Source organism: Balaenoptera ricei, chromosome 8 (genome assembly GCF_028023285.1).
Source record: "Balaenoptera ricei isolate mBalRic1 chromosome 8, mBalRic1.hap2, whole genome shotgun sequence".
Lineage (NCBI taxonomy): Eukaryota > Metazoa > Chordata > Mammalia > Artiodactyla > Balaenopteridae > Balaenoptera > Balaenoptera ricei.
In genome coordinates this window covers 10,666,642-10,675,815 of record NC_082646.1, presented here as the reverse complement: position 1 = coordinate 10,675,815, position 9,174 = coordinate 10,666,642, and positions in this window count along the sequence as shown.

The window sequence follows — 9,174 nt, the reverse complement described above, 5'->3', positions numbered from 1 at the left end:
AAAATCTTACCCATTCTTCAAGCCCCAGCTCAAAATACATCTCTTCTATGAAACCTCCTCTGATTCAACCTTTGGAAATATTCTCTTTCTCTGACTCACCATAGCATTTTGGAATTGCACTTAATGCATTTGTATTTGTGAAGTAATTATTTTATTCTCCTCACTACATTTCAAGATCTTTGAGGGCAGGAAATATCATATCTATCTTGCATTCATGACAACATCTAGCACAAATGCTCAGTAAAGTACTATTTAATAAATGAATGAATGAATGCGAGATATATATGCAATATGGGTATGGACATAATATATATATGTCTATATAATATGATCTATGTATAACAGAGAAGATTGAAAACATTGTTAATGGCCCATATTATTGATACAGTAAAACTTGAAATAGACATAGGGGAAAAGAGAACAAAACAGTAATAAGTTATCAGTTACTTGATAAAGTGACATGAAATTGATTGGAGAAACTGATGAGTGGTTAACTATTGTAACATTAACTCTTTACGTTGTACTGAAATCCTTCCAGATAGCAAGGTTTATTTATTTCATTCCTGGGATTAAAAACTAAAAGATAACATAAGACTAATTGTATTCTATGAATTCTTAAATTGGATAGATGTTACTGTAATGGCACATCACTTAATTTGAAGGACTTTTAAATTTTGATTAACTTAAAAAAGTAACTTGGTATTTATTGTCGATTCCATTTGCACAGTGGACACGAATGAAACAAATCACCATCATTACCATCACTACCACCAGCATCATAAAATATATTCCTTAGTTTAAAAACACTTCAAAAACTCTACTAGAATGTAGCCCAGTAGGAAGCTACAACAACTGTGGAAGCTTAGTAACATCAAAGACAACCATTCATCATCTTCATGACCACGATGGTTCTATTTACACTCAATGAACAATGCAGAAAAGGGTACAACATCAAGGGAGATTGCGTCCCCAGTACTTCTGCCCCATTGCAAGGAAACTGCATGTGATTACTCTGAAATAAAAATTAAGTAATGAAACTTAGTCAATTTTGTTCTGATAAGCATGCGAATACTTCTCTTTGGGGCTTATTCTTTGTTCCTGTAGCTTAATAAAGCCTTTAATTTCTGGCAACTCCCAACATCCTAAGGAAACTTTTTAAAAGCCAAGCTTCAGTCGCACCCTGTTTTGACTTGGCTACTGACCTGATTTCAGATTCAATCTTGTGCACTGAAACAATAGTAGAATGAAAGGAAAAAACTCTATAGATGTCACAGAATACTACAATATAGAACTTAAATACAGAACCCACATAGGTGGGTTATCCAAGTTTAATATTTCCTAAATCACAGACCTGTCAAAAATTGTTTACTGAAAGAAAATGTGATACAACTGAACCAACACTTATTAAATAACTATTATGTGTCAGCCTGGGAAGAGAAGGATGATTAAAATGGTGTCCATTCCATCAAAGAATTCACAATAACTATCAGTAAAACAGACCTGTGTAACGCTCACATCATATGATGGGGTAGCTGTTTGAACAAAGTATTAAGTGAACACAAAAGAAAGAGCTGCCTGAGGGAGGTGAGAGGGAAACAGAAAGAGAGATGATGACCTTTCAGCTAGACCTGGGAAGACACAAACCGTTAAAACAAAGGTATCCTCAACCATGAACAGAGCCCTTGGCAGAAACCTAAGTTTTAGGGTTATTTCAAAGCATGAACTATGAAAGTAATTGAGACCAAAGATAAATCATAGGTAGAATGTGTGATGAGATACTAAACTGAGATAAATTAGTAAAATGAGCTATGTTCCTGAGGGTGATATTCTCACTTAAACCGTGAGACTGCAGGCTGAGGAATATATGCTCCATTCTGTATTGAATTTATTGTGGGACGTGACCCTGACAGCTGACTTCCCATGACACAGAGGAGGTTGAGAGTGACTTACTGGGGCTTTCAGTATATACTATGAAAGAATCTGTAGAAAAATTATCATCTTTTAAGAAACGCTTTAGTTTAAGGATAAGCAATATAATCAGTTGTGCAATAAGCTATAGGGTGTCAGAAAACAATGCATGATATTTATATGGCCCTGCTCCTCAGGGCTGAAATAAAAGGGATTTCCAAATGATAAATCAGGACTCTGAAAGCAGAAAACACAAGAGAATAGATGGATCGCTCATCAAGCCCCCAGACAGAACTCCCCACCACCACCATTTTCATCAGAAAGGATCAGTACCTGGACACCTCCTCTGAAAATAAAGAATGGCCTGGGGGACTTCCCTGGTGGGCCAGTGGTTAAGACTTCACCTTCCAGTGCAGGGGGTGTGGGCTCGACCCCTGGTCGGGGAGCTGAGATCCCACATGCTTCAGGGCCAAAAAACCAAAACATAAAACAGAAGCAATATTGTAACAGATTCAATAAAGACTTTAAAAAAGGGTCCACATCAAAAAATCTTTAACAACAAAAAAAGAGAATGGCCTGAAGTTTGTCCAGTGGTCGTAGGGACACAATCCATGGGTAATACTAGGGTTTTGTTATCTGCCTTCTCAATTGGTAGTATCTTAACCACATTCTTCTACCCTGTGTATCCCCTCAGAGTAAGTTGGGCAAGTAATCAGCTGAGAAACTCGAAGCCTTCTGGAAGTAAGATCTCTTGACTGTCCTTATATTTATTTTTAAAGGAGTCCTATGTCGAGTATGGAAGAGATTTGATTTAAAAAAATTTAAAAGCATCAACAACAACAGTGACAACAATTATGATTTTTAGTCCCAGCTAGACTATTCAAAGTATTACCTTATGGAGAAGCATGAAATGTTTGTATAACATAGAGAAAGAAAAGAGACCTCAAAAACGTTCTCTTTGCCAACAAAGTCCTGAGGAAACAATTTTTTTTAATTAAAAATGAGATTCCTTCCAAAGCATCATTTGTCTAGATAAATGTAGCCCAAGACTACAAAAACACATTCTTAATAAAGCTGAAATGCACAGTGAGTATGCTTTATCATGCTTGTATTCTTCTAGCAATTTTTATTTTTCTATCATTCCTAACATTTTTAATTTCCCATGTGCCCAGGACAGAATGTGAAATTAAAACAATTAAACCGAATCTCCACTGAAGAGCTTTCTTGATAAGTACAGCAAAAAAGGTTTGCTGATTTAACAGGGTAATACATTTATAATTTGCGGTGACAGGAAACTAACTCACTACTGGGAAATTCTGACATCTAAGATCTACATCTTGAGATGCTAGAGGAGAACTAGAGAGAACGTCTATGATTTTAATTTACTTATCCTATTTAGAAAAAAAAGTCACTTGAGTCATCCTGGCTCACTCTTCTTACCATTAGTCATACTGCATTTCCTTAAGCCTGTGAGCGTGTTTCTATGTAAATAAACTATGTAGTTCACTTGGGGATAAAAGTCACAGTATTTAGAGATTATAAAGACCTCTTAGATCATCCGGTCTGGCCCACAAGAGATAGTCCCTAGATAGGGAACGTAATTGTTGATCTTTGCCAAGAGGCCAAGAAGAAACAGTTGGCAAAAATATTTTCCGTGTTTTTTGGTTTTAACTTATCTAATAGTGCTTTGGTCACTTCCCAAGTGGACTAGTAAAATTATCATTAAACAGTTTCACTTATCAGGGAGACACAAAGTTTAATTTATCTGAGTTGATAGTGTTTCAACCACCTCCATTTGTTGAAGAAATGATCTTGTTTTCAAAATATGAACAGTGCGGAATCTGCTCTTTGAACTAACCAAGCAGTTTCCCTTCAGTAAAGGAAGTCAAAAGGCAAGTTCTTCCTAACTGATTTTCCTAATCTAGTTTCCCAAATTTTGGAGCAATTAGATGTTAAAACATTGATTTGCGCAAAGTAGGAAGTGAATACAGTAGAACACAATACGATAACAGCTTACTACTTTATGAGTCAAAGTGTTTTCCATTTCCATTTGCTACGTTTCATAGAATTGGGAATAATTTTGAAACTTAAACGTATGGAGAGGTTTGGCACTATGGTAAAAGTCAAATAGTGAATCAGCAATGTGAACCACAAAGAAACAGTGAAGATACCTCTTCTGGTAACTATTCTTTTTATTCCGCAGTTCTTAAGTCCTATTTTAACCATGCCAGATATGTTCCCTCTACCCAGATTATATTCAGAAAACTGTCATTACAACTGAAGAGGTAAAAGCCAGATAAACAAATATACAAAAACAGCACAAATAGGTAAAACTAACAAATAGGAGATGAGTTGGTAATGTAAAAGAAAAGTTAGATCTAAACATTTTAAACATAATTATTTCTCATCTACTAAACACAAATCAACCTAACCTATGAAGTAAATCTTCTATTTTTATTGAGTTAGTATTTCCAGTGTGGGTATGATATTTGTGTCACATGAAATTATACTAAAAATGTTGTTGAAAAAAGTGTGGTCCTTGATTTTTTGAAGTCTACATCCTAAGTCAAGAGCTTACAATCCATTTAAGCCAATGACAAATTTGAGGATTACAGAGGAACTCAGTAAGACTCTCCATGTTCACTGAGCTGCATGCACCGTGGACTAAGCCCTCTGCAGGTGCTGTCGAGGATTATAAAGGACATTACACATGGTCCCTGCCCTTCCAGAGCTCACAGTACTATGGAAAAGATAAATATCTACTCGCCCATCCCTCACCTCCCACGCAGGACGGAAAGTGAGTGACTAATTTCTGTTTTCTAGCTTGTATTGACTTAGCTAGAAAATCAGAGTCCGGACAGGAAAATGTCAGACTCTGATGGGGAAGCAAAGGGAAGTTTAGTGTAAGGATTATTTACAAAGATTGGGCAGAGTTAAGAGAGATTAAAAAGAAATGGTAAGGTATCTGAGGACTGACAAGAGAGGAAGTCATTACCCACCTAGGCCTGAGAGAACAAGGAGAGGGAGTGGTTATCAGAAGGTGGAGAGAGAATTAGGATTTGTAAGAGGTGCCACCAACTTCAGTAAGGAATGAAGCCAGGTCAACTCCATGGCCTGCAGGAAGAAAGGCAGGAGGATTAAGCTCTAACCTCTCTCTCTACTTTCCGCTGGGTCTCCTGCTGGTGCCTCCCTTTGGTGAAACACATGCAGAAGTCAGAAGGGAAAAGGGATTGTTGAGACAGCCAATGAAGGCCAACCTCCAAGAGCGCAGAACAGGACAGAAAAAGGTAGAGGGAACATCTGTCAAAGCAGAGAATAGTCAACTGAACTGGCTAAATTTAGAACCACCCAAGTTCACAGGATAACGTATATGCCTTATTCATAACTAAATATTTTGGTAGACCGGTTAATAGTGTTTCATTTGCAACAGAGAATTTTGGCACTTTTCCATTAGATGAGATCACAGTCAGTATTAACACAAGTTTCCAACTTAAACTGTAGAACATAAATGGTAAAATCTAATTTAACCACTATTCTACCAAGCTGAGATCTGTAATTGGCACTTCTACACGTCAACTAACTAAACAACATAAATTTTGCTTTATGATGCTGATCTTGAAGCATACAGGATTCTGAATAACTTATAAATCTTAAAGAAATATTGTATTTAGAATGATCTTAGCCTTAAGCAGAATATAATCTTTAATTTTTTAATCCAGTCGTTCATGAATCTCATACACGACAGTTTTGTTAAAAACTATATTGGTTAACCAGAAAACTCTCCTTCTTGGTGGTTATGAAAGGTAATAAAAAGTTTACTGTCTCCACCCCCCCGCCAAAAGTTTACTTCCCATGAATTCATTTTGCACCTTTCTGTTCAGTCTTTGGGGGATATATTCTCCTTGAATTATGCTTGATTTAATATGTGTTTTGCTCATTGGTTCCAGTATATTAGCAGCACTTCATTACTCAATAACAAAAAGCTACAAATAGATTAAAGGCTCTTAAACCCTTAGAGGATTCAGAACACACATCATGAGTGCCCCATTTATGCTCTGAAGTTGCTTATTAGCAGTTGACCAGAAACAACATATCGCTATAACACTGCAGCCTCACCATTGAGCATGCTCTGCCCCAATCTGGAATTCAAGCTATGTTTGGAGTCTATGCTTTTTCCTCAAATTTTAAAATGGCAACCACAGAATACTTGGGGCCTAATTCATTAAACAATGAGTCATTCTGGAAGTCCTTTCCCTCTTTCCTGGACTTGATAAATTTTATCCATGAAATCTGGCTGCCCTTGATGCAATGGAATCAACAATTAGAATACTAGTATTGAAGGGCATCAGCCTGGTTTGAAAATACATCTCAGAGTGTCCAGTTCAATGTAAAAGCTGAATGCAAGTCCCCACTCTTCCCCTTCACCCCCACCCCCACCAAAGCCAGTGTAGTCATCTAACCAGATTGAGTGGTAATCAATAATGTATATCCTCCAAATGCTTCAAAAACTACATATAACATTAAAAATTTGATAATTATTTGGTACATCTAAACCTGTGCAGATACCCCTCCCCAAATGGATTCTTGAACCAGAATTTTTGACCACAGAGTGAAAAGTTTTTAGGTCCTAAAGAATGGAACACTCCAATTTTAGTTTCTAATCACAATTCATAAACTGTAAAACAAATTTCTTTTTAAAGTTCTACAGGAACAAGAAGTGACCTTGTCTAAGATTTTCCTAAGGGATACTCTCAAGTGAATGGATAATAAGACCACACTGATCTTTATTTGGCCACAAAGAACATTCAGTCGACTTTCAGGTAATTTTTAAGTAAAAATCTCAGCATAATTATAATGTGTGTGTTTTCGGTTTGTTTTTTTTTCCCCCTTGGTTCCCTTTTACAAACATATTGGTCCACAGTCTCTATACTGGAAGCACACACCAGAGAAAGGGAAGATGCACAAGAGTAGGATAAGAAAGTGGCAGCTACGTGATCGTATATCTCTTCCCGCCACATGTTAGAACACACTCCATAAAGCCTTCCACTATGCTTATCCAAAGAGTCCTCTTTCTTTGCATTTGTACCTTGAAAGGTTAAATCTCACTCCCCCCACCACCAGAACTGGAAGAATTAAAGCAACAGAAAGGAAATGAAGGCAACAGAAAACTCCCTCTAGACAAGACTCAAGCCACATCAAGCATGATGTTACATGAACGTCTCCTCTCCCCCATTCTTCCTTAATGCACCATATAGAGAGGGCTCTCACATTGTAACCATGTCATATATATTTTCTCTTCACTCAAAGCATCCTGAATAAAGAGAGATCTATTTGTCTCCATGGTGTTTTCACCATTAACAGTATCAGAGCTGCAGGAACACAATGGGAGATGTGTTTTCCGTTAACCTCTTGACTCAGAGATGTCCTGATGCTAAACGTTATTGCATTTTGCATTAGCACAGAACAGTGGGAGTTCTGTGACTGATGTAAAAAGGTTGAGAAGGGCCACAGAAGCTCTCGTGTGCTCCATACTGCTGTTGGCGGTAGAGCACGAAGCACATCATTTTTGTTTAGAAAGAGCACAAACAGGAAGCAGGGAAGGAGGTGGTGAATTTCACATGTCCGACATAGCCCCCCTCCTGTTCACCACTGAGCTAATCTCTACTGTAAAATGATATTCAGTGCTTTTAACCCTGTTCACAGACATTAACTAGGCAGAAATTAATTTACTTTTCTTTATTACCCTAATGATCTACAAACCATGGAAGGAACAAGGGAATTAATATTCACTGTTTTCTTAGGCTGTTTTATCCGTCACCTTAATGTGGCTTTCCGTGTTAGCGGATTGTTGCGGTAACATTACTGCAAATCGCTCCTTACCACTCTGCTCATGTCCCTTTGACAGTATAGACGGAGAATTGGAAATTTCTGTTTTCACGTTATAAGACAGGAGGCCATGGAGGCTAAAAAGTAAGGTTCTAGTCACTGCCATCTACAATTCCTGAATGACAGTCTGAGAATTGCAGAATATTCTATACTAAAGGTCACTCAGAAATTGTCCAGGTCTAGTCCGTGGGTTACCATAACTGGGCACTGATGTTCAGAAGGCTGAAATGATTTGAGTAGGGCAGAACCAGGTTCGGCACCTGCACTCACGCCCCTGGTGAATTCTCTTTACAGGCTCTACTTAAGGATGTGTCTGCTGAATGATCAGTGTAACATGAAGAAGATCTTTGGGACCATACTCCATGTCACAAGGTCCTTATTTCTACAATGCAACTTTCATAGCGCTGCATCTTAGGGTTCTGTATTAGTGAAAGAAACTAAAATATTTGTAAAAGGTAAGCCGTGTGATTGCAATTAAAGGAGAATTTTGCTGTACTTATCTAAAGACGGGGAGCTGTCTCCAAATGTCTTCCCCTCAGCCTAAGTGTCTGGACATCTTGGAATTTAGAAACATCTGATTATGTAAAACTTGGCTACCCAAGAGTGTGCTCCACACACCGAAAGCATCAGCCTCGCTTAAGAGTTGGTAGGAATACCGCACTTCAGGCCCCATTCAGACCTACTAAATCAGAATCTGCATTTTAACAAGATCCCTGGGGGATTCCTGTTCATTAAAGTTTGATAAACACTATTTAAAGGAAGCAGTCAATAGAACTTGGAAGGACAAGTGTTAGAGAAACAAGCTATTAAAGACCATCAAAGATTGGTCTCAGAATAGAAGAACAAGTGTTTCAGTGGGGTTAGAATTTGGAGGGCAAGAGATGAAGGGAAAATAGTACAGTGGGACAAGAATAGAAATGAGGTGAGGTATTATTCTATTTGCAGTTCAAATTTGCACTAAATATTTAGAAAATACATATTGATTGAATTAATAAAAACTTGGCTTACTTATTCCTCCCTGGGTCTTCTAGTAAGGCTCGGGGAAGACAATAAGCCAAAGCCAGCTTTGAGAAGGCTAGTGTTTGTCCCGACAAGAATGACTGTGGAAATGCATAATTACCCAGTACCAGAAGGGGGTTGACTGGGTTATCACATACTAGTTAAATGCCTCTACTAATGAACCAAGTCAAAAAGAATCTGATGAGTGCAAATAAAGAAGTACAGGTGACATGTCTTCAAGAAAGTTTATTAACTTGCTATTCTAACTGGCCAGAGTCTCCGTAAACTGTGTCAGCAAAACATTCTTTGATTGATGAAGAAGGTCAAGTTGCCAGCAACACATTTATGTTTTGAAACTTATGTGTGTGCTAGAAAATAGCT